This window comes from Ranitomeya imitator, chromosome 4 (assembly GCF_032444005.1).
Source record: "Ranitomeya imitator isolate aRanImi1 chromosome 4, aRanImi1.pri, whole genome shotgun sequence".
Lineage (NCBI taxonomy): Eukaryota > Metazoa > Chordata > Amphibia > Anura > Dendrobatidae > Ranitomeya > Ranitomeya imitator.
In genome coordinates this window covers 133697980-133722627 of record NC_091285.1, presented here as the reverse complement: position 1 = coordinate 133722627, position 24648 = coordinate 133697980, and the positions used below count along the sequence as shown (strand labels likewise).

The 24648-nt window shown below is 44.3% G+C and overlaps 1 protein-coding gene across 4 annotated transcripts in view; it reads left to right on the top strand.

Moving 5' to 3' along the window:
* ACSL6 (acyl-CoA synthetase long chain family member 6) overlaps window positions 1–24648 on the top strand; it is a 330780-nt gene that overhangs the window by 72759 nt on the left and 233373 nt on the right. For 2 of the 4 annotated variants that reach the window (XM_069763933.1, XM_069763934.1), the window contains exon 1: window positions 19527–19627. The exons of the other annotated variants lie outside the window; for them this stretch is intronic. The gene's annotated coding sequence lies outside the window, so the exon portion shown is untranslated. Of the gene's footprint in view, window positions 1–19526; window positions 19628–24648 lie in introns of those variants that run through there. 4 annotated transcript variants of the gene reach the window in all.

Below are 24648 nucleotides of genomic sequence, written 5' to 3'. Positions count from 1 at the left end.
ATGGACGTTATGTCAATATGGATGACACATCAGTGTAGCCCCATTATGTTATAGTGTTCCAATATTGGAGAATGTAACCCTATACACAGGATATGTTCTGCAATTATTTCCTGTTGTTATCTCGACTTTCAACTAGTATCCTCCATCGAAAAATACAAGCTGAGCTTTGTCTGATTTCCGGGAGCAGCATCACCACTGTCCTTGTGAGATGCTTCAATACATGTGGACCACTGTGTCACTTATCAGGAGCTTCTGAGCTGAATAATCATTAACACCCTCTTACACCACCCCATACTCCTATGGATGCTAACTCTTCATGGTCTAGTATTTTCCTGCCACATGGACTACTTACACATGGGCTAAAACGCCAGAAGCCAGAGGGTAAGAATTGTCCTTACTAAAGAAGCGCTGAAGGATTCCTATATTCCTAATCTAAAATAGTGAGTCCAATGTGGAAAGCCAACAGGGCTATCATTCCTGAGCAATAACAGAGGAGATGTAAAGTCCATCATTCACATGGCTCCAGGACCCAAACAGAACAACTAGTTGATGTTTGAAAGTCCTAAAGGGGTCAGAGGATTGTGGTAAGAGGCAATGAGTAACTGGAAACCATTTATTTACTTTGTGGTTGACACTCAGTTGTGGGGAGGGGGGTTATTGAGGGTTCTGGCTGTCATTAAAGAGATCCAGCTGAAGTATGAAATATTACAGGCAATACTTCATGGAAAAAAAGTATGCAAATTAGGGCTCCTCCAAGAAGAAAGAAACTTTTACTGTGGACAACCCCTTTAAAGTTTGTAGGATCTCCTGATCGTCAGAACACTCATGATTTATAGAACGGTATTTCTAATTTTTATTTTAATTGATATTGTCTTTTTTCAAAGATAATCTTATTCAGAGAATACTATAAAAGGTTTTGAAATTATATTTTATTATTTTAGGTAGTGTAAAAATATGACTACCATGCATTTGTGGTATCATCTGAATGGTTAGCCAGCAAATACTAATCTGACAGTGTGAAGCCCCACACATTAGAAACAAGTAGTGACTTTTACATAGACCTCATTCATTATTTTTTAAAGAAAAAATAAGTCCAATTTCCTTTTTTTGTATCTGATTTTTATCAGTGTTTTGTTAGTGTGTCAGTATTTAGCATTAGTGTGTCATCGGTGATTTTCTCACATGCAAAAAAAAAGATAAATTACAAAGCTTATCCTCCCCAATATAATGTTAAAAATGGACAGCACTGGGATGGCAATGTGCTATCAGTCATTTCTCACACACTAATTTACTTGTATGGGTAATTTTGACACATGATTTAGAAAAATGGCCATGTCTCCATCAGGGGTGCCATTTTTTTATTTTGCTTGACAGCTTACCAAAAAATCATGGAGAGACAATATTTTTTACGGACACATTGGAAAACCATAATAAATCATTATGATTATAATTGATACATGTCTGTAGCCCAGAATTCTGATATGAAGACATTAGCTGCATTCATTGTAGACTGTAAAATGATGATATTTATAATAAAAATAATCTGTATACGTTTCTTCAGCTTAAAAAAAAAATCAGGGGTGCCTTACATTTTCTTTCTCATACAGGATGAAAAAGTCTCCTATTGTTACGGACTGTCCTGGAATTTCTGGACGGTTGGCATCCTTGGTCTCCATGACATTTTCATGCACACATAAAACCACTGCCATATGAATGTGTATGTGTTCTATCAATGAAAAACACAGCATGTGGACGTGAAAAAGTGAAAGCCAGACATCTAATTCAGGCCTTATAGTCCAGCTGCCTGGCTGAAGGATTTCCCGTGCACCGCTGTCCCTTGTCATTATGAGTACATGAGATGGAGCATAGTGAAATGGAAGCAGCGCTACTGGCTGGCCAGGAATCCAGTATGTGGGACGGCTGATATGGAGACAGATGGAAATCTGGAAATGCTCAGAGCTTCTGTGTAAATCAGAATTAATGAGCATTCTGCACAAGTTTAATTATCCCGAGGATAAGAGCACTACAAATCCACAGGCCAGGGTCTTGGAATAAACTTCTACTGACCTCATTTTGTAGGGGGATAGCCAGCTATATAGCCCAGTATACAAAAATCCAAACTTTCCCTTCCCAAAGGGTTCTTGAGGCAGAATTGCTTGTTCTCGTGGATTTATTTAGAGCAAGATAGAAATTTGCAATAAAGGACAACATATAGCTACATTCATAGAAACTTTGATTTGTGACTTTATTTTTTTTAAGTGGAAGACGTGATAAATATTCAGCTTAAGGCTGGGATCACACATGCGAGAAACACGGCCGAGTCCCGCATGTTAATACCCGGCACTGCACCCGGCACTCAGGAGCAGAGCGTGCGGCCACATAGCAATACATAGAGCTGCATGCGCCGCTCCTGACTCCTCAGTGCCGGGTGCAGGGCCGGGTATTAACATGCGGGACTCGGCCGTGTTTCTCGCATGTGTGATCCCGGCCTAAGGCTGAGGTTTTACAGTGACTGTGGCCGTGACAGCCGTTACATGACCGCTCGGTCCTGCTGCTACATTGTGGCACTATAGAAATGAATTGGGTCACATTATGACACCTGTACTACCACAAATGTGACAAGCAAGCCCTAGCCATGTTTTCTTAGATATTAAAACAGTAACTAAGCCATTGTTTCCTTCTCCATCTCAGTGGTGAAAACATGCAAAATAGAAATATTAAAAAACAGTGAAAGGTGCTTATTTAGCTCTAAATATTGCACAAAGTTTTCCACTATTTTTGAAAATTTTTCAAAGAATAGAGATCCCTATAAAATAAAAGAAATAAGCAATGCTTACCACTGAAATCCATGTCCACCTTCCGCCAGGAGTGATGACGCCACAAGTCACCTGACCCTGCAGCCAATCAGTGACTTCAGTAATCAGGTGACTGGTGGTTGAAACATCATCACTCCTGGCGTTATGACTCATGACATCCCATTGATCAGTCAGCTAACAGCTTCAGCCAATCAGTGGTCTCAACAGTAAAATGTCTGATGATTGAGACGTTATCAGTTTGGGTCCCAGTGGGTCCATATTTCCACATAAGACATACTAGTATATCCTATGTCTGGAAGGGGTTAAGTGATTACATAAGGTATATGGTATATAATTACTCTGTATCTTAGATGCCACAGCTGCTATTGACCGCAGCATCTAAATGGTTAAATAGTTGAGGACCAGCTTTTATTGGTACCTGATTCTTTGTCACATACTTTTTATCTTGGGATGGCAGAAGAGGCTATCTGCTCATGAATAGGGGGAATTGGCATTCAGCTCCAAACACACCTCATGAATTGTAACGTTATTAAAAATACTGCATGAAAATCAGTAACAGAGTCCCTGACACTGCTTTATTCTGCCTTCATCGAGGTATAAAGCTGCTTTAATAATTAACCTTGAATATATTTTGAAATAGTTTTGCCACCCGACATTAATGTTTCAACATTCGTGTCCTTATAGGTATTTTTCTTGCAGCAAAAATATACATAATGTATTATTCATTTGGAAATAAATAAGACCACATTTCAGATGTGTTACAGCTTTTTTTTTACTATTGTAACCCATAGTTGCTTAATTTAAAGAATTAATTTTAGGGCCCTTTGAGGTTCAAGTTTAAACCGAGTGACCCTATTAATAGTGACAGCTACATGTCCAAAATAAAATGCCAACAGAGTGTCCTAAATAAACTAGAATTGTGTGACCCGTAAATAGCCCTTCACAGTCATAGGATTATTTTATAATGTCATGGCTGCCTGTAGCATACATTCCTATAGAGTTGAGTTGAGGGCATTATTAATAAATATGCAACTAGCTTCTTCTAGTTTGAGCTGCCAGGAGCCTTTGTGGGAATAGACAGGTATCCTATATTCCACCTTGTCTGGTAATATGCCCATATTCATATACAGCGGCTACGAATCCTCTGTGGTCTGTGTTACAAAAGTAGTCTAGGAGGGACTTCATCATATGCTTTGTGACAGCTATTTGTCACACTGTGACGGTCTTAAGGGAGAGGGACCCTAACTATCTCTTTCCTGGTGGTACTCTTGATGGTAGAGAAGCCCAAGTCTCCAACCTTACTATGCTCCTATTAAATCTTGATCTATCCCTTCCCCCACCCCATAAAGCATGGTACATAAGTGCAAGGTAAATCAAGAGCAAAGACAAAACAGGCATAACAGAAAACCACTATCATACAACATCACTCTCCAAAAATAGTGATAAGGTAGGGACAGGGAGGAATAAACTAAATAGTAATAATGACAAGGAGATAAACACATGTGCTACAGCAAACTACAGATAACTACAACTATACAGTTTACAAAAAGAGGACTTGAAAATCCTCCAAAAATCTATAAAAAAAAACGTTGACCTTGGCTTAGTTCCTGACTCCTGTGTATCTGTAGATGCTGTCTGCCTGTGTATGTTTGCTCGTGTATGACCTGGTTCGTTCCTGTTTATGATATTGCTGCCTGACTCTGTACTTTTTTTGCCTCTCTCTGTTATAACCTTTGCCTGTTCCTGATCTCCTGTTCCATTGCTCCTGCCTGTACCGCTCTGCTATCTCAGCCATTCCCTCACCAGTCACGTGTTTCAGGTCCTGTTTACCCAAAGCATGCATCTCCACCGATGCCGCTACACTCCACAGGTATCTTTGAGCATAGTTTGTTCAACTCAGGACACGTGCACTGGCTCAGCGACCAAATGCAGTGCGGTGTTCCTGACATTATCACTGACCCTTAAGTTTCTCCTATGAGTGCTTTTTTTTCTTTATTTCACCTGGGGTATTATGGACCCCATGCACACCCTCTCTGAGCAGGTGAATAGTCTTACTCAAGTGATGCAAAAACTGAATGTTGAACAGGGAGCCCTTGCTCAGTCTCAGCAGCAAGTGACTGATGTTGTGCAAGGAGCTTTGTCCTTGGGGAATCGGGGTGCTGGTGCCAGTGATGTTACCCTTATTTCTCCTGAACCTCCTATTAAGTTGCCAGAAACCTTTTCTGGGGTTAAAAAGAAATTCAGAGTCTTCAGGGAAGGATGTAAACTTTTCTTCTCATTAAGACCCTGCTCTTCATGTGATGAAAGTCAGAGGGTGGGGGTCATTATTTCTCTATTAAGGGAAGCCCCTCAGGCTTGGGTGTTTTCTCTTCCTCCCATAGCTCCTGAGAGAATGTCGGTGGATGCATTTTTTGAGGCCCTCAGGCATATCTATGATGAACCTGTGCGTCTGGCTGAGGATATGGTTATGAGTGTTTGTCAGAGGAAGCACTAAGCCGAGTGGTTTTGTTCTGAGTTCAGATGCTGGGCTGCTGAAGTTTCTTGGGATGCCGCCGCCCTCAGGGGCTTGTTCTGCAGAGGACTGAGTGCTTGAAGGATGCCCTGGCATTACATCTCCCACCTGATTTCCTGGAGAATGCCATTACTCAGTCTGCCCGTATGGACCGTAGCCTGCGTGCTAGAGCGGTGATTCAACTGGAAACCCCATTATACTCCAGCAAGAGAAAAACCCTGTCCACAGCTGAATCCATGGAAGTGGGTGCTATCTCGTATAAGGAGAAGGAGAGGAGACGCCTCCGTGAGAAACAGCTGTGCTTTTATTGCAGAGAATTGGGACACTGGAAGAAGAACTGTCCCTCCTGTCCTTCATCAGCCAAGACGTCGGGAAATGACTAGGTCTGGGTAGTTGTTGAGGAGGCAACCCAAACCCTCTGGTACATGTTTCCTCACTCTCGAAAATTCTGCTGCAGGTGGAATGGCTGGTTGACGGTTGTCCTTCGCTTTCTACTGCTTTTGTTGATTGCGGGTCATCCATCAATTTAATTGACTCTTGTTTGATATTTCAATGCAAGTTAGGGACAGTTAGGCTTGAGACTCCGGTTAAAGTGGTGGCCATTGGCTCTTCTCCCCTCACCAAAGAAGGGATTCTCTACGTCTCTGAGATCTTTTTACTCAAGGTGGGCCCAGCTCATGCTGAAAGAATAAGTTGTTTTGTTTTGGAAAACCTACCTGCTGGGTTGGTGTTGGAGATGCCATGGTTACAACTCTACAACCCAGTCATCAATTGGGAATCTGGATAAATTGTTCAATGGGGTCCTAACTGTGTCAATCTATGCTGCCAATTTGCATTATTGTCTCAACCTTTTAAATCTGTTTCTGTGTCGTCTGTCGGTCTGGAGAGTATTCCGGAGTACCTAAAAGACTTTGAAGATGTGTGCTCCAAAAGCGAGGCTGAGGTCTTAATGCCACATAGACCCTTTGATTGCACCATTGAATTGATTCCTGGGGCTAAATTGCCTAAAGCCCATCTGTTTAATTTGTCCAGCCCTGAACGCTTAGCCATGAAGGACTATATTGCGGAAAGTCTCCACAAAGGGCATATACGTCCCTTTGTCTCTCCTGTGGCCGCTGGGTTTTTCTTTGTAAAGAAAAAAGATGGCAGTTTACTTCCTTGCCTTGACTTTTGGGAACTTAACAAAATTACCGTGATAAACACGTACCCTCTTCCTCTTATTCCAGATTTGTGTAACCAGTTGGCTGGAGCGAAATGTTTCTCTAAACTAGATCTTCGTGGAGCCTATAATCTGATAAGGGTGCGGGAGGGGGCTAATGGAAGACTGCATTTCGCACATCTGAGGGGCTCTTTGAAAACCTTGTTATGCCGTTTGGTCTTACTAACACTCCTGATATATTTCAAAATTTTATTAATGTGTTTTCTGATGTTTTTGGTCGTTTTGTTGTGATCTACCTTGATGACATTTTGGTTTTCTCCCCTGATAGTCATTTCCATCTGCAACATTTATGTACAGTTCTCCAAAGACTTAGGGAAAATCAACTGTTTGCTAAATTGGAGAAATGTTCATTTTTTGTACAGGAGTTGTCTGATTGTGTCCAGTGAGGGGTTTTTCATGGATCCCAAGAAGGTGCAGGCTATTGTTGACTGGGTTCAACCCCGGGACCTTAAGGGGCTCCAGTGCTTCTTGGGATTCGCCAATTATTATCGAAAATGTATTGGGGGGGTTTTCACAGGTGGACAAGCCGCTTACTGATCTCACACGCAAGGCTGCGGATATAAAAAATTGGTCTGTGTCTGCCAAATAATCATTTTTGATGTTGAAAAGGTGTTTAATGTCCGCTCCGATATTGGTGCAGCCGGATCCATCTAAACCTATAATTGTAGAGGTGGATGCTTCTGAGGTGTGGGCGGGAGCAGTGTTGTCTCAGGGACCTGCCACTTTGACCAATCTCAAGCCATGTGCCTTTTCCAAGAAGTTCTTTTCAGCTGAGAGAAATTATGATGTGGGCAATAGAGAACTTCTTGCGGTCAAATAGACATTTGAAGAATGGACGCATTGTTTGGAAGGGGTGGCCCATTCTATCACTGTGATTACTGATCATAAAAACAGCCTATATTGAGTCTGCTAAAAGATTAATTCCCAGACAGGCCCGCTGGTCGCTTTTTTTTTTACGGTTTCAGTTTTCCATTACTTTTCGTCCTGGGTCCAAAAATGTCAAAGCTGATGCATTGTCTCAAAATTTTGATTCTGTGTCTCCCCCCGAACACCGTCCTCCATTCTTCCACCCGGGACGGTGGTGGCTGATGTCTCGTAGGAGCTGGAGCGAGAGATTTTAGAGGCTCAGTCTCTTGCTCCTGCTTCTAAACCGGGGGGGGTAAATTGTTTGTCCAAGAGCAATTTCATTCTAGGTTCCTTCAAGAGTTTCATGGGTCTATGTTGAGTGCTCATCCTGGGATTTCTGCCACACGGGAGGCCATGGCAGGGGTTTTTGATGGCCAAATTGGGGCCAAAATTCATTGGTCCATAAGAAATTGTGGAGATAGTCAATCCTATAGCCTATAGTTTACATCTTCCGGCCTCATTCAAGATTTCCAATGTGTTCCACAAATCGCTTTTAAAACCTTTGAGATCTGTTGAGGAGGGTTCTGTATCGGCTGTTCCCACGGTGTTGGTGGAGGGTCACATGGAATATGAGGTAGGACACATTGTGGATTCTCATCTGGTATGCCGCACCTTGCAACATCTGGTACACTGAAAGGGGTATGGTCCAGAGGATTAGTCGTGGTCCTGGCCTAGTCTGTACACGCTGATTGTCTGGTTCTGGTGTTTCATGCCAGACATCCTGAGAAGCCTGGAGGGGGGTACTGTCATGGTCTATATGTGAATTCTGGTTTAGTGCTGCAGGGGTTAATACTTTTGACCTCAGCTTAGTTCCTGACCCCTGTGTATCTGTGGATACTGTCTGCCTTTGTATGGCTGCTCCTGTATGACCTGGTTCGTTCCAGTTTATGATATTGCTGCCTGACTCTGTACATGTTTTGCCTCTCTGTTATGACCTTTGCCTGTCCCTGACCGCCCGTTCCATTGCTCCTGCCTGTACTGTGCTGCTATCTCAGGTTTCCAGACTCTGCTTTGTGACTGACCACATCTCTCTCTTGCCCCTCCTGTACCATGCCATCTCCTGCCTTAGACCCGCGCCTGCCCGACTATTCTCTGGGCTTCTCTAGCCCAGGCGCCGGTCTACAGAGGGCTGGGGTTTGTCTCCACCCCCAGACATTCCATCAGAATACACATGATTCAGGTCCTGTTTACTTGAAGCATGCATCTCCACTGCTGCCGCCTCACTCCACAGGTATCTTTGAGCATAGTTTGTTCAACTCAGGACATGCCCACTGGCTCAGTGAGCAAGTGCAGTGCGGTGTTCCTGACAAAAACACCAGGAAAAAGGCATTGATGCTTACCTGCCCAGGCCTCAAAACAAATGCACTATCATGGTGCAGTGGACCCAATTAAAGATGGCGGCTACACAGGTGCAGTAATACCGATGAGACGGCCAGCCTACAATTAGGGGGTGGCCATTTGGTACACCAGTGCACAAAAAGATACAGTCTGTATGCAGCAATGTTCACATACACAAGAGATGCAGAGCATCTGGCTCACAGCCTATTAATGACGTCCATACTCTTAGATCAGGCGGGCTGCTCAGTGCTAACTAATATGCATCGTGTTCTAGACATAGGCCTTAAATCGAAAGATGAACCAAATATATCAAACCACTTCTGTGTAACACTTTAAGAAATTTGTTGCAAATAATGATAATCCATCCAGAAGCAAATCAACAAAATTCTTCTCATAAATCCCTCCTCCTTTGTCTTTGGTAAGAAAGGTAGCTTGTCCTTTTCAACTATTATATGTGCATCTTTCAAAAAATGGAACCCCTTAATTTGTGTGCATGTACCCTAATCTGTCTGCAATCCAGTGGCTATAACTCGATTATAGACAACCCATGCCTGTCTTCTGGACCTTTTCACCAATAAAATATGGTAATGTCATTGGTTTTAAGGTACCTTCACACTGAGCAACTTTCCAACGAGAACGACAGCGATCCGTGACATTGCAGCGTCCTGGATAGCGATCTCGTTGTGTTTGACACGCAGGAGCGATCAGGATCCCGCTGTGACATCGCTGGTCGTAGCTAGAAGTCCGGAACTTTATTTGGTCGTCAGGTCGGCGTGATTCGTCATGTTTGACAGCAAAAGCAACGATGCCTGCAATGGTTTTTCATGGAGCTAACAACCAGTGAGAACGATAAGTATGTCACTGGATCGCTCCTGCATCGTTCAGCTGTTGACGGTGTTTGACGTCTCCTAGTGACCTAAACAGCGACGCTGCAGCGATCGGCTCGTTGTCTATATCGCTGCAGTGTCGCTTAATGTGACGGTACCTTAACTCGTCCCTTTGACCATTGGACTTCTGATTCTGACCAGGACACCAAAAGTTCAATAAGCAAACAACATTTAGAGTTAATCCCTTGCCACAAGAGATTTTTTCCTATAAGTTGGTTGACAATTTATTAGATATTATTGATGATATATTCTGTGAGCAGCACAAATTTTACAATGCAGGAAATACTACTTATGCACATTTTCACTGTACATGGAGTATGGATCCTTAGAATCATTATCACTGGTAGTCCCCAGGAACTCCATTGCAACACTGCATCTAGAACCTAGGACCAGCTCATATCCAGTGGTCATTACATAAAAAACTTATAAGTTCTTAAAGGGAACCTGTCAGCAGAATTGTGCAGAGTAACCTACAGACAGTGTCAGGTCGGCATTGTTATACTGATTACAATGATACCTGGGTGATGAAATCCTTCTTGTGGTTGTTGTTTAATCTTGATTTTCAGTTTTGTGTTAATGATATGCTCATGCTCCGAGGCGGCCTGTGGGGAGGTCTTCAAGTGTTGCTACTCATAATGCAGATTGCTGACAGATCACTGACCCCTCAGCAACCTGCTCCCTAGTTTACATAATGAATATTATATATATCTTGGGAAAAAAAATTTCTGCAGGCAGGCGCCATGATCGCATATGTAATGAATTATATACACATTTGTTTGATGTTGTCCTGAAGTTCCTAAAAAATGTGTGACGCCCCAGGGTCCTGGTTGTCACAGTGGCATTGCTTTCCTCACAGGGAGAGTGTTGTCATGCTTGGAAGCGATGGAAGATTCCTCTTAACAGGTGATTAGCACATACAACACCGTTCTGACTCCAGGCCATTAGGGGGAGCTCTACACCCGACTTCAGGGGAGCTGCACTCTCTGGTCGGGAGGAGGAGTTAGTTGCTAGGCAGTTGCTAGGCAGTTAGGAAGATTTAGTCAGTTGGTGCCTGACAGGAGACTGGAGCAGTCTGAGGCAGAAGAACGGATGAGGGGGAGGGGCCGTACAGCCTGAGGTGCTGTAGCTCCTAAATAGCGAGAGACAGAGGGAAGAACAGCTTGTAGCTAACATGCCATAGAGCGAAGCACAGGAGAGTGACAAAAAGGGAGAATAGCGGTGACTGGGCTACCTCCCTGATTGAGCGCAGATACCAGTAACCGAAAGACCGAGGCCATTCTCTAAGAGGCACAGCAGAAACCAGTAGGAGAGCTAGACTACATGTAACCTGTCCGCCCTAACACCCAGTTGACACAGTGACACATAGAGCCCGGGTCATGATAGAGATCCTGTAAAAAGGCTCGAGTCACCTGTCATACAGGTTTGTGTCCCACTTCAATAATGGACAGAGATAACTGAGAGGACCTTGCTAAGAAGCCATAGGTAGTAAGGTAGTATAATACCATCGCGCTAAGAGGAAGGCTTTTATCTCCACCTGGTAAAGCTGGACTCTAAACTCGCTTCCAAGCCGGCCAGACCCTGCTTGTGCCTGTGATCTGGTGCCCTGGACTGTGGCTGCCTGCTACCATCAGTAAACCAGGTAAAGAGACTGCAGACCTGTGTCCTTTGTTCTTTACTGCACCATTCATCATCTTCATCTACACACGGGAGCCCTGGGGACCTACTTCACCTGTGGGAAGTTATACAATCTAGCTGCCATAACATCACCCCGGAGGACCCCTTTAAGCAGCGTCGGTCCCTACTGACCGAATACCACAGGTGGCGTCACAAACTTTATTTATTTCACACACCCCTTTAAAGACCTTTCCCTTAACATGGGCGCCCAGGGCCACGGAGCGGGTCACCGCTGCCGTGACACATCCCTTTAAGTACCGGACCCAGTACAAATTACCTGCCCTGGTGGGCATTTCAAATAATCCATTTGAAAATGGCGCCTGCCGCAGTAGCAGCTATCGATGTATACAGAGGTGATCCAATAGCTGCTATTGTATAGGTGCTGGCAGTGCCATCTTGATAGAGAAAGAAAAAATTCCTCCTCCAAGATGGCGCAGTCTGCGCCAGTACAGTAGCAGCTATTGGCTATCGATGACAGCTGCCACTGCACAGGCGCCGGCGGTGCCATCTTGGAGGAGGAATTTTTTTTTCTCTAGCAAGATGGCGCCGCCAGCGCCCGCACAAACCAGCTATCAGATCACTGGATCACCGATAGCTGCTACTGTGCTTTTTTTTTCCCCAAGATAAATATAATATTCACTAGATGGTGGCCTGATTCTAACGCATCGGGTATTCTAGAATATGCATGTCCACGCAGTCACGTACTATATTGCCCAGTCACGTACTATATTGCCCAGCCACATAGTATATTGCCCAGCCACATAGTATATTGCCCAGCCACATAGTATATTGCCCAGTCACGTAGTATATTGCCCAGCCACATTGTATATTGCCCAGCCACGTAGTATATTACCCAGTCACGTAGTATATTGCCCAGTCACGTATTATATTGCCCAGTCACGTAGTATATTGCACAGCCCACGTTAGTATATTGCCCAGCCCGCGTTAGGCTACGTTCACATTAGCGTCGCGTCGCCGTTGCGTCGGCGACGCAGCGGCGACGCACGGAAAAACGCGCGCAAACGTTTTGCGACGCGTGCGTCGTTTTTTGCCGAAATCGGACTCAAGAAAAATGCAACTTGTAGCGTTTTCTTGCGTCCGACGCTAGCGTCTAAAACGACGCACGTGTCGGAAAACGTGTGCAAAAAGACGCACGCGTCCCCTATGTTAAACATAGGGGCGCGTCGCCGCTGCGTCGCCGACGCAACAGCGACGCACATTAGCGTAACGCTAATGTGAACGTAGCCTTAGTATATTGCACAGCCCATGTAGTATATTGCACAGCCCATGTAGTATATAGCATACAATGTGAGCATCATATCCCTGTTAAAAAAAATAATAAAAATAAAAAATAGTTATATACTCACCTTCCGTTGGCCCCTGGATCCAGGAAGTGTTTACCGACGCTCCTTGCACGCTCCGGTCTCAAGAGTGCATTGCGGTCTCGCGAGATGACGTAGCAGTCGCAAGACCGCTACGTCATCATCTCGTGAAATCAGAATGCATGGACCGGTCACCGGAGCGTCGCGAGGAGCGGGAAAGGCGCCGGAAGGTGAGTATATGATGATTTTTTATTTTTTTATTATTTTTAACGTTAAATCTTTTTACTATTGATGCTGCATAGGCAGCATCAACGGTAAAAAAGCTGGTCACAAAGGGTTAATAGCAGCATTAATGGAGTGCGTTACACCGCGGCATAACGCAGTCCATTAGCGCTGCCATTAAACCTGTGTGAGCGCTGACTGGAGGGGAGTAGGGAGCGGGCACTGACTGCGGTGAGGAAGGAGCGGCCATGTTACCACCGGACTGCGCCCATCGCTGATTGGTCGTGGCAATGGTCGTGGGCGTTTTGCCACGACCAATCAGCGACTTGAATTCCATGACAGACAGAGACCGCGACCTATGAATATCCGGGTCAGACAGAAAGACGGAAGTGACCCTTAGACAATTATATAGTAGATTATGTAAAATAGGGGCCAGGTCAGTGAGGAATCAGTGACCTGTCAGAAGCCAATACCTAATCAGAGCAGCACATGAAGACTCCCACAGGTCGCCCTGGAGCACAAGCATATCATTAACTTAAACCTGAAAATAAAGATTACACAACCACAAGACGAATTTCATCAACCAAGGTATCATTATAATCAGTATAAGGCTGTGTGCACACGTTGCTGATTTTTCGCTGTTTTTTTCATGTTTTTTCGCTATAAAAACGATATAAAACCGTGAAAAAACAGCATACATTATGCATCCCATCAATTAGAATGAATTCCGCAATTTTTATGCACATGATGCGTTTTCTTCCACGAAAAAGACGCATTGCGGTAAAAAACGCAGAATGTTCATTTAATTTCCGTTTTTTTGGCGGATTTCCCACTATATAATGCATTGGGAAATGTCCGGAAAAATCCGCAAAAAACGCACCAAAAACGCAGTAAATAAGCGTAAAAAATGCATGCAGATTTCTTGCAGATTTCTTGCAGAAAATTTCAGACTGTCTGTAAGGTACTGTGCACAATCCTGCTGACAGGCTCCCTCTAGTTATGTTGACGGAGTCACCAAGGTTTTCCTAGGTGAAGTTGCTTGAGGAAAAAGACCACTGCGGTTTTGCTTTCATTTTTGTTCCTGTTTCTATACCTTGAAGCATGTAAAGTAACAAATACCGTATGTCATTTTTACATTGCAGTGCATTATGTTTATTTTTGCAGAGGTTTTGCAATGCTTTTTCATTGTGGGTACATACGATAACGTTGCCTCTGATTTTAGGGTTATCAATTTATGCAAAGGTTGAGCATAGTATTGCTTGATGTAAGAGATATGGATGCTTGAAGCAATGAAACCCAGTATGATATACAGTACAGACCGAAATTTTGTAAACACCTTCTCATTTAAAGATTTTTCTGTATTTTCATGACTATGAAAATTTTACATTCACACTGAAGGCATCAAAACTATGAATTAACACATGTGGAATGATATACTTAACCCCTTCCCGACCTTTGACGCCACGTAGGCGTCATGAAAGTCGGTGCCATTCCGACCCATGACGCCTATGCGGCGTCATGGAAAGATCGCGTCCCTGCAGATCGGGTGAAAGGGTTAACTCCCATTTCACCCGATCTGCAGGGACAGGGGGAGTGGTAGTTTAGCCCAGGGGGGGTGGCTTCACCCCCTCGTGGCTACGATCGCTCTGATTGGCTGTTGAAAGTGAAACTGCCAATCAGAGCGATTTGTAATATTTCACCCATTATAACGGGTGAAATATTACAATCCAGCCATGGCCGATGCTGAAATATCATCGGCCATGGCTGGAAATACTAGTGTGCCCCCACCCCACCCCACCGATCGCCCCCCCAGCCCCCCGATCTGGCCGGTACACTGCTCCGGCTCCCCTCCGTCCAGTGCTCCGCTCCCCCCCGTGCTCGTGTCCGCTCCCCCCGTGCTCCAATCACCCCCCCGTGCTCCAATCACCCCCCCTGCACTCCGATCCACCCCCCCGTGCTCCGTTCCACCCCCCGTGCTCCATTCCAGCCCCCCCGTGCTCCGTTCCACGCCCCCCGCGCTCCGTTCCACCCCTCCCGCGCTCCGATTCCCCCCCCCGTGCTCCGATCCCCCCCCCCGTGGCCCCCCCCCACCCTATCATACTTACCGATCCAGCCGTGGTCCCGTCCGTCTTCTCCCGGGCGCCGCCATCTTCCAAAATGGCGGGCGCATGCGCAGTGCGCCCGCCGAATCTGCCGGCCGGCAGATTCGTTCCAAAGTGCATTTTGATCACTGAGATATAATCTATCTCAGTGATCAAAATAAAAAAAATAATAAATGACCCCCCCCCCCTTTGTCACCCCCATAGGTAGGGACAATAAAAAAATAAATAAATTTTTTTTTTCCCACTAATGTTAGAATAGGGTTAGGGTTAGGGGTAGGGTTAGGGTTAGGGGTAGGGTTAGGGGTAGGGTTAGGGCTAGGGGTAGGGGTAGGGTTAGGGTTAGGGGTAGGGTTAGGGGTAGGGTTAGGGCTAGGGTTAGGGCTAGGGTTAGGGCTAGGGTTAGGGTTAGGAATGTGCACACGTATTCTGGTCCTCTGCGGATTTTTCCGCTGCGGATTTGATAAATCCGCAGTGCTAAACCGCTGCGGATTTATGGCGGATTTACCGCGTTTTTTTCTGCGCATTTCACTGCGGTTTTACAATTGCGATTTTCTATTGGAGCAGTTGTAAAACCGCTGCGGAATCCGCACAAAGAAGTGACATGCTGCGGAATGTAAACCGCTGCGTTTCCGTGCAGTTTTTCCGCAGCATGTGTACAGCGATTTTTGTTTCCCATAGGTTTACATTGAACTGTACACTCATGGGAAACTGCTGCGGATCCGCAGCGTGTGCACATACCTTTAGAATTAGGCTATGTGCACACGGTGCGGATTTGGCTGCGGATTCGCAGCAGTGTTCCATCAGGTTTACAGTACCATGTAAACATATGAAAAACCAAATCCGCTGTGCCCATGGTGCGGAAAATACCGCGCGGGAACGCTGCGTTGTATTTTCCGCAGCATGTCAATTCTTTGTGCGGATTCCGCAGCGTTTTACACCTGTTCCTCAATAGGAATCCGCAGGTGAAATCCGCACAAAAAACACTGGAAATCCGCGGAAAATCCGCAGGTAAAACACAGTGCCTTTTACCCGCAGATTTTTCAAAAATGGTGCGGAAATATCTCACACGAATCCGCAACGTGGGCACATAGCCTTAGGGTTAGGGTTGGAATTAGGGTTGTGGTTAGGGTTAGGGGTGTGTTGGGGTTAGTGTTGTGGTTAGGGGTGTGTTGGGGTTAGGGTTGTGATTAGGATTATGGCTACAGTTGGGATTAGGGTTAGGGGTGTGTTGGGGTTAGTGTTGGAGTTAGAATTGAGGGGTTACCACTGTTTAGGCACATCAGGGGTCTCCAAACGCAACATGGCGCCACCATTGATTCCAGCCAATCTCGTATTCAAAAAGTCAAATGGTGCTCCCTCACTTCCGAGCCCTGACGTGTGCCCAAACAGTGGTTTACCCCCACATATGGGGTACCAGCATAATCAGGACAAACTGCGCAACAATTACTGGGGTCCAATTTCTCCTGTTACCCTTGTGAATCTAAAAAAATGCTTGCTAAAACATAATTTTTGAGGAAAGAAAAATGATTTTTTGTTTTCACGGCTCTGCGTTGTAAACGTCTGTGAAGCACTTGGGGGTTCAAAGTGCTCACCACATATCTAGATAAGTTCCTTGGGGGGTCTAGTTTCTAAAATGGGGTCACTTGTGGGGGGTCTCTACTGTTTAGGCACACCAGGGGCTCTGCAAACGCAACGTGACACCCGCAGACCATTCCATCAAAGTCTGCATTTCAGAAGTCACTACTTCCCTTCTGAGCCCCGACGTGTGCCCAAACAGTGGTTTACCCCCACATATGGGGTATCAGCGTACTCAGGAGAAACTGGACAACAACCTTTGGGGTCCAATTTCTCCTGTAACCCTTGGGAAAATAAAAAATTCTGGGCTAAATAATTATTTTTGAGGAAAGAAAACGTATTTATTATTTTCATGGCTCTGCATTATAAACTTCTATGAAGCACTTGGGGGTTCAAAGTGCTCACCACACATCTAGATAAGTTCCTTTCAGGGTCTAGTTTCCAAAATGGGGTCACTTGTGGGGGGTTTCTACTGTTTAGGCACATCAGGGGCTCTGCAAACGCAACGTGACGCCCGCAGAGCATTCCATCAAAGTCTGCATTTCAAAACGTCACTACTTCAATTCCAAGCCCCGGCATGTGCCCAAACAGTAGTTTACCCCCACATATGGGGTATCACCGTACTCAGGAGAAACTGGACAACAAATATTGGGGTCAAATTTCTCCTGTTACCCTTGGGAAAATTAAAAAATTCTGGGCTAAATAATTATTTTTGAGGAAAGAAAACGTATTTATTATTTTCACGGCTCTGCATTATAAACTTCTATGAAGCACTTGGGGGTTCAAAGTGCTCACCACACATCTAGATAAGTTCCTTTGGGGGTCTAGTTTCCAAAATGGGGTCACTTGTGGGGGGTTTCTACTGTTAAGCCACATCAGGGGCTCTGCAAACGCAACGTGACGCCCACAGAGCATTCCATCAAAGTCTGCATTTCAAAACGTCACTACTTCACTTCCGAGCCCCGGCATGTGCCCAAACAGTGATTTACCCCCACATATGGGGTATCAGCGTACTCAGGAGAAACTGGACAACAACTTTTGGGGTCAAATTTCTCCTGTTACCCTTGGGAAAATAAAAAATTGCAGGCTAAAAGATCATTTTTGAGAAAATAATTTTTTTTTTTATTTTCATGGCTCTGCGTTATAAACTTCTGTGAAGCACTTGGGGGTTCAAAGTCCTCACCACACATCTAGATTAGTTCCTTTGGGGGTCTAGTTTCCAAAATGGTGTCATTTCTGGGGGATCTCCAATGTTTAAGCACACAGGGGCTCTCCAAACGTGACATGGTGTCCGCTAATGATTGGAGCTAATTTTCCATTTAAAAAGCCAAATGGCGTGCCATCCCTTCCGAGCCCTGCCGTGCGCCCAAACAGTGGTTTACCCCCACATATGGGGTATCAGCGTACTCAGGACAAACTGGACAACAATATTTGGGGTCCAATTTCTCCCATTATCCTTGGCAAAATAGGAAATTCCAGGCTAAAAAATCATTTTTGAGGAAAGAAAAATTATTTTTTATTTTCATGGCTCTGCGTTATAAACTTCTGTGGAGCACCTGGGGGTTTAAAGTGCTCAATATGCATCTAGATAAGTTCCTTGGGGGGTCTAGTTTCCAAAATGGGGTCACGTGTGGGGGAGCTCCAATGTGTAGGCACACAGGGGGCTCTCCAAACGCGACATGGTGTCCGCTAACAATTGGAGCTAATTTTCCATTCAAAAAGTCAAATGGCGCGCCTTCCCTTCCGAGCCCTGCCGTGTGCCCAAACAGTGGTTTACCCCCACATATGAGGTATCGGCGTACTCGGGAGAAATTGCCCAACAAATTTTATGATCCATTTTATCCTACTGCCCATGTGAAAATGAAAAAATTGAGGCGAAAATAATTTTTTTGTGAAAAAAAAGTACTTTTTCATTTTTACAGATCAATTTGTGAAGCACCTGAGGGTTTAAAGTGCTCACTATGCATCTAGATAAGTTCCTTGGGGCGTCTAGTTTCCAAAATGGGGTCACTTGTGGGGGAGCTCCAATTTTTAGGCACACGGGGGCTCTCCAAACGTGACATGGTGTCCGCTAAAGAGTGGAGCCAATTTTTGATTCAAAAAGTCAAATGGCGCTCCTTCCCTTCCAAGCCCTGCCGTGCGCCCAAACAGTGGTTTACCCCCACATATGAGGTATCAGCGTACTCAGGACAAATTGGACAACAACTTTCGTGGTTCAGTTTCTCCTTTTACCATTGGGAAAATAAAAAAATTGTTGCTAAAATATAATTTTTGTGACTAAAAAGTTAAATGTTCATTTTTTCCTTCCATGTTGCTTCTGCTGCTGTGAAGCACCTGAAGGGTTAATAAACTTCTTGAATGTGGTTTTGAGTACCTTGAGGGGTGCAGTTTTTAGAATGGTGTCACTTTTGGGTATTTTCAGCCATATAGACCCCTCAAACTGACTTCAAATGTGAGGTGGTCCCTAAAAAAAATGGTTTTGTAAATTTCGTTGTAAAAATGACAAATCGCTGGTCAAATTTTAACCCTTATAACTTCCTAACAAAAAAAAATTTTGTTTCCAAAATTGTGCTGATGTAAAGTAAACATGTGGGAAATGTTATTTATTAACTATTTTGTGTCACATATCTCTCTGGTTTAACAGAATAAAAATTCAAAATGTGAAAATTGCGAAATTTTCAAAATTTTCGCCAAATTTCCGTGTTTATCACAAATAAATGCAGAATTTATTGACCTAAATTTACCACTAACATGAAGCCCAATATGTCACGAAAAAACAATCTCAGAACCGCTAGGATCCGTTGAAGCGTTCCTGAGTTATTACCTCATAAAGGGACACTGGTCAGAATTGCAAAAAACGGCAAGGTCTTTAAGGTCAAAATAGGCTGGGTCTTGAAGGGGTTAATAAAAAAGTGTGAAACAACTGAGATTATGTCTTATATTCTAGGTTCTTCAGAGTATCCACCTTTTTCTTTGATGACTGCTTTGCACACTCTTGGCATTCTCTTGATGAGCTTCAAGAGGTAGTCTCCGGGAATGGTTTTCACTTCACAGGTATGCCCTGTCAGGATTAATAAGTTGGATTTTTTATAAATAATGTTGGGACCATCAGTTGTGTTATGCAGAAGTCTGGTGGATACACAGCTGATAGACTGTTAGAATTTGTATTATGGCAAAAAAAAAAAAGCATCTAAGTAAAGAAAAACGAGTGGCCTTCATTACTTTAAGAAATGAAGGTCAGTCAGTCCGAAAAATTGGGAAAACTTTGAAAGTGTACCCAAGTGCAGTGGCAAAAACCATCAAGCACTACAAAGAAACTGTCTCACATGAGGACCACTCCAGGAAAGGAAGACCAAGAGTCACCTCTGCTTCTGAGGATAAGTTTATCCGAGTCACCAGCCTCAGAAATCGCAGGTTAACAGCAGCTCAGATTAGAGACCAGGTCAATGCCACACAGAGTTCTAGCAGCAGACACATCTCTACAACAACTGTTAAGAGGAGACTTTGTGCAGCAGACCTTCATGGTAAAATAGCTACTAGGAAACCACTGCTAAGGACAGGAAAGAAGCAGAAGAGACTTGTTTGGGCTAAAGAACACAAGGAATGGACATTAGACCAGTGCAAATCTGTGCTTTGGTCTGATGAGTCCAAATTTGAGATCTTTGGTTCCAACCACCGTGTCTTTGTGCGACGCAGTATAGGTGAACGGATGGACTCTACATGCCTGTTCCACCGTGAAGCATGGAGGAGGAGGTGTGATGGTGTGGGGGTGCTTTGCTGGTGACACTGTTGGGGATTTATTCAAAATTGAAGGCATACTGAACCAGCATGGCTACCACAGCATCTTGCAGCGGCATGCTATTACATCCTGTTTGAGTTTAGTTGGACCATCATTTATTTTTCAACAGGACAATGACCCCAAACACACCTCCAGGCTGTGTAAGGGCTATTTGACCAAGAAGGAGAGTGATGGGGTGCTACGCCAGATGACCTGAACCCAATCGAGATGGTTTGGGGTGAGCTGGACCGCAGAGTGAAGGCAAAAGGGTCAACAAGTGCTAAGCATCTCTGGGAACTCCTTCAAGATTGTTGGAAGACCATTCCCGTGTCTACCTCTTGAAGCTCATCAAGAGAATGCCAATAGTGTGCAAAGCAGTCATCAAAGCAAAAGGTGGCTACTTTGAAGAACCTAGAATATAAGACATATTTTCAGTTGTTTAAAACTTTTTTGTTAAGTTTATAATACCACATGGGTTAATTCATAGTTTTGATGCCTTCAGTGTGAATGTACAATTTTCATAGTCATGAAAATACAGAAAAATCTTTAAATGAAAAGGTGTGTCCAAACTTTTGGTCTGTATTGTAGGTGAGGTGATGCTGTAGATTCTTCAAGGGGTTGTCCACTACTTTTATATTGATGATCTCTCTTTAGTAGAGGTCATCAATATGAGAGGAGGAGGTTTGACACCAGGGTCCCCCACTGATCACTGCCCCAACAGCAGCCAGATGTACAGTAAACAGTGGAACCACGACTCCATACTCTGTATACTGGCTGTTGCTGGGTACTGCAGACCAGCTTCTATTCTCTTCAGTAGCAGCTGATGTGTAGATCTCTATAAACAGTGATCAGTGATGCAGATAGTCCGCTCCATAGTCCTTTGGCATCATGTCACCACCAGAGAATAGCTGATCAGTGAGGGTGCTACTGTATGCTATATGCAAAAAAGAGGTAAGATAGGTAGGCGCTCAATAGTAAAATACCGTCATGTAAAAGTGAGTGGAGAAGACATACAGTATACAGTGCTCACCTTTGTGAGTTATGTGTAAAAGCTATGCAATTCTGTATTTTCTGACTGTCACTTTATCTCCCTGATACTTTCAGGGAATCAGTGTTTTTGCCTTCATCATGCTGCTTTCAGTTGTGTTACCAAAAACCCGGTGACAGATTCATTTAACCTGTGAGGTCAGGATTCCCAAAGTAAAGCAGTATATAATAATCAGCATTCAGATGTGTTCTAATAACTCTGTGCCCTCATCCGTTGCAGTCATTGGGGCGGGGCACAGCACTGATCAGTCAGGGCTGTTCTCCAATCACACCCACTGTTCAGTTGATTGACATCCCACTGAGCCTATGAATGTGCTGAGAAGACATCAATGGTGTTTGAGTTATAATAGAGCCATTTATGTATAAAATTAGGCAAGAAACTGGCAATCCCCGATATAATGTTTAACACGTCCCACACCAAAACATCACCAAAAGATTAGTATTGGCTAATCTGTGACTTCGGTGTCACTGTGTCACCTAGTGGAGAAGATTTCATACTGACTTATTGGATACACTAGATGGTGGCCCGATTCTAAGGCATCTGGTATTCTAGAGTATGTATGTAGTTTATTTATGAAGCTTTCAGAATAATGCCATTTATACAAAGGATTTGGCCGGCCGGCAGCGACCAATTAGCGAAGCGTGGTTCAAATTCCGCCCCAATTTGCGGGCGGACTGCGACTGTCGCTGATTGTTCGCGCTCGGGCATGACCAATCAATGAAGCCAGGGCCGGCTCCAGGTTTTTGAGGGCCCCGGGCGAAAGAGTCTCAGTGGGTCCCCCTCTTTAACACATACCACGATTCATGATAACATAGCACAGCCAAGTAGCGTATCACACAGCCCACATAGTATATAACACAGCCCACATGGTATATAACACAGCCACGTAGTATATAGCACAGCCACAGAGTATATTGCCCAGCCATGTAGTATGTAGCATAGCACATGTAGTAAATAGCACAGACACGTAGTATATTGCCCAGCCACGTAGTATATTGCCCAGCCATATAGTATATAGCACAGAGACGTAGTATATAATACTGCCCATGCAGTATATAACCCAGGCCACATAGTATAGAGCACAGCAATGTAGTATATTGCCCAGCCACGTAATATATACCACAGCCACGTAGTATATAGCACAGCCCACATAGTATATAGTACAGAGATGTAGTATATGACACAGCCCACGCAGTTTCTAACACAGCCCACATAATATATAGCAATGTGGGCACCGTATCCCTGTTAAAAAAAGAATTAAAATAAAAAATAGTTATATACTCACCTTCTGTCGGCCCCCGGATCCAGCCCAGGCGTTTACCGATGCCCCTCGCGACGCTCCGGTCCCAAGAGTGCATTGCGGTCTCGCAAGATGATGACGTAGCGGTCTCGAGAGACCACTACCTGATCATCTCGCGAGACCACAATGCATGGACCGGACCGTCGCAAGGAGCGGGAAAGGCCTGGGCTGGATTCGGGGGCCAACAGAAGGTGAGCATATAATGATTTTTTTATTTTTATTATTTTTAACATTAGATCTTTTTACTATTGATGCTGCATAGGCAGCATCAATAGTAAAAAGTTGGTCACACAGGTTTAATAGCAGCATTAACGGAGTGCGTTACACCGCGGCATAACGCAGTCCGTTAACACTGCCATTAACCCTGTGTGAGCGCTAACTGGAGGGGAGTATGGAGGAGGCACTGTCGGCAGGGGAGTAGGGAGCCGCCATTTCTCGGCCGCACTGTGCCTGTCGCTAATTGGTCGTGGCCGTTTGACCGCGACCAATCAACGACTTGGGATTTCCGTGACAGACAGACAGACAGACGGAAGTGATCCTTAGACAATTATATAGTAGATGACACATCCTTGTATATCAGGGCTTTCTGACAGGAGACAATCAGGCATAGGGTTCTTGCAATACCCAGGTTTTGTAGCCTTCATATTACACAGAGCAGCTGTGAGAGGTTTGGGACCCAGTCAGTGGTTCTAGCGGTGACATACATTCCAGCCAATCAGCAGCCAGAAAATGGCGCACAGACTGTCACACTCCTGATGGGATGCACTGAAATAACATCTCCATGTAACCCCAACACAAGGTCGCTGATAATTCTTTGTATATCTGAAAGGATTGTTTTGTTTCCCAGTGCCAGGCTTTGTGAGCTGAGAAGCTTCCCTTCGAGGAGCAGTTTTTCATTAGACCCTTGAATAGCTGTACAGTCCTCTCACCGGAGAGGCTGATTTGGGTGGTGTGACACAGAGAATTGCCAATAACATCCCAGTCTGTTGTTCTTTTTTGGCACTGCCTATTTGCATGTTTCTCATTCACATCATCCTGATCATACACTACCGAGGCAAAGTTCTCAACTATTGAGCCTGAAGAATGGAGGCTTAAGCGATTAGGTCAGCAATTTAACACCTTCACTGCTAAAGCTTGCTTCATTCAGACGTGATGTGGTGGGAGCGAGCCCTTACAGGGACACAATATTGTCTCCTATATTTGTGCAAGTGGCTCAATAATTGTATGACTTCACTTTCAGGTACATATGTATGGCCGTACATCAGCTGTGCACTGTGAAATATTGCAGTAGAAAAAACCCATATAATATATAATGTGATGTCACAAGGAGCTGTGCTGCATAATATTTAATATAGTAATATTGCCTAGCATATAAAGTATATTACAGTATGTGTAGTTACCAAGGAGTAAAGGCTGCACCATTTCATTTCATGTGTGTGCATATATACATGCACATACATACAGGTGCTTCTCACAAAATTAGAATATTATCAAAAGTTAATTTATTTCAGTTGTTCAATACAAAAAGTGAAACTCATATACTATATAGAGTCATTACAAACAGTGATCTATTTCAAGTGTTTATTTCTGTTAATGTTGATGATTATGGCTTACAGCCAATGAAAGCCCGAAAGTCATTATCTCACTAAATTAGAATATTTTATAACACCAGCATGAGAAATGATTTTAAAATCCGAAAAGTTGGCCTACTGAAATGTATGTTCAGTAATTGCACTCAATACTTGGTCGCGGCTCCTTTTGCATCAATTACTGCATCAATGCGGCGTGGCATGGAGGCGATCAGCCTGTGGCATTGCTGAGGTATTATGGAAGCCCAGGTTGCTTTGATAGCAGCCTTTAACTTGTCTGCATTGTTGGATCTGGTGTCTCTCATCTTCCTCTTGGCAATACCTCATAGATTCTCTATGGGGTTAAGGTCAGGCGAGTTT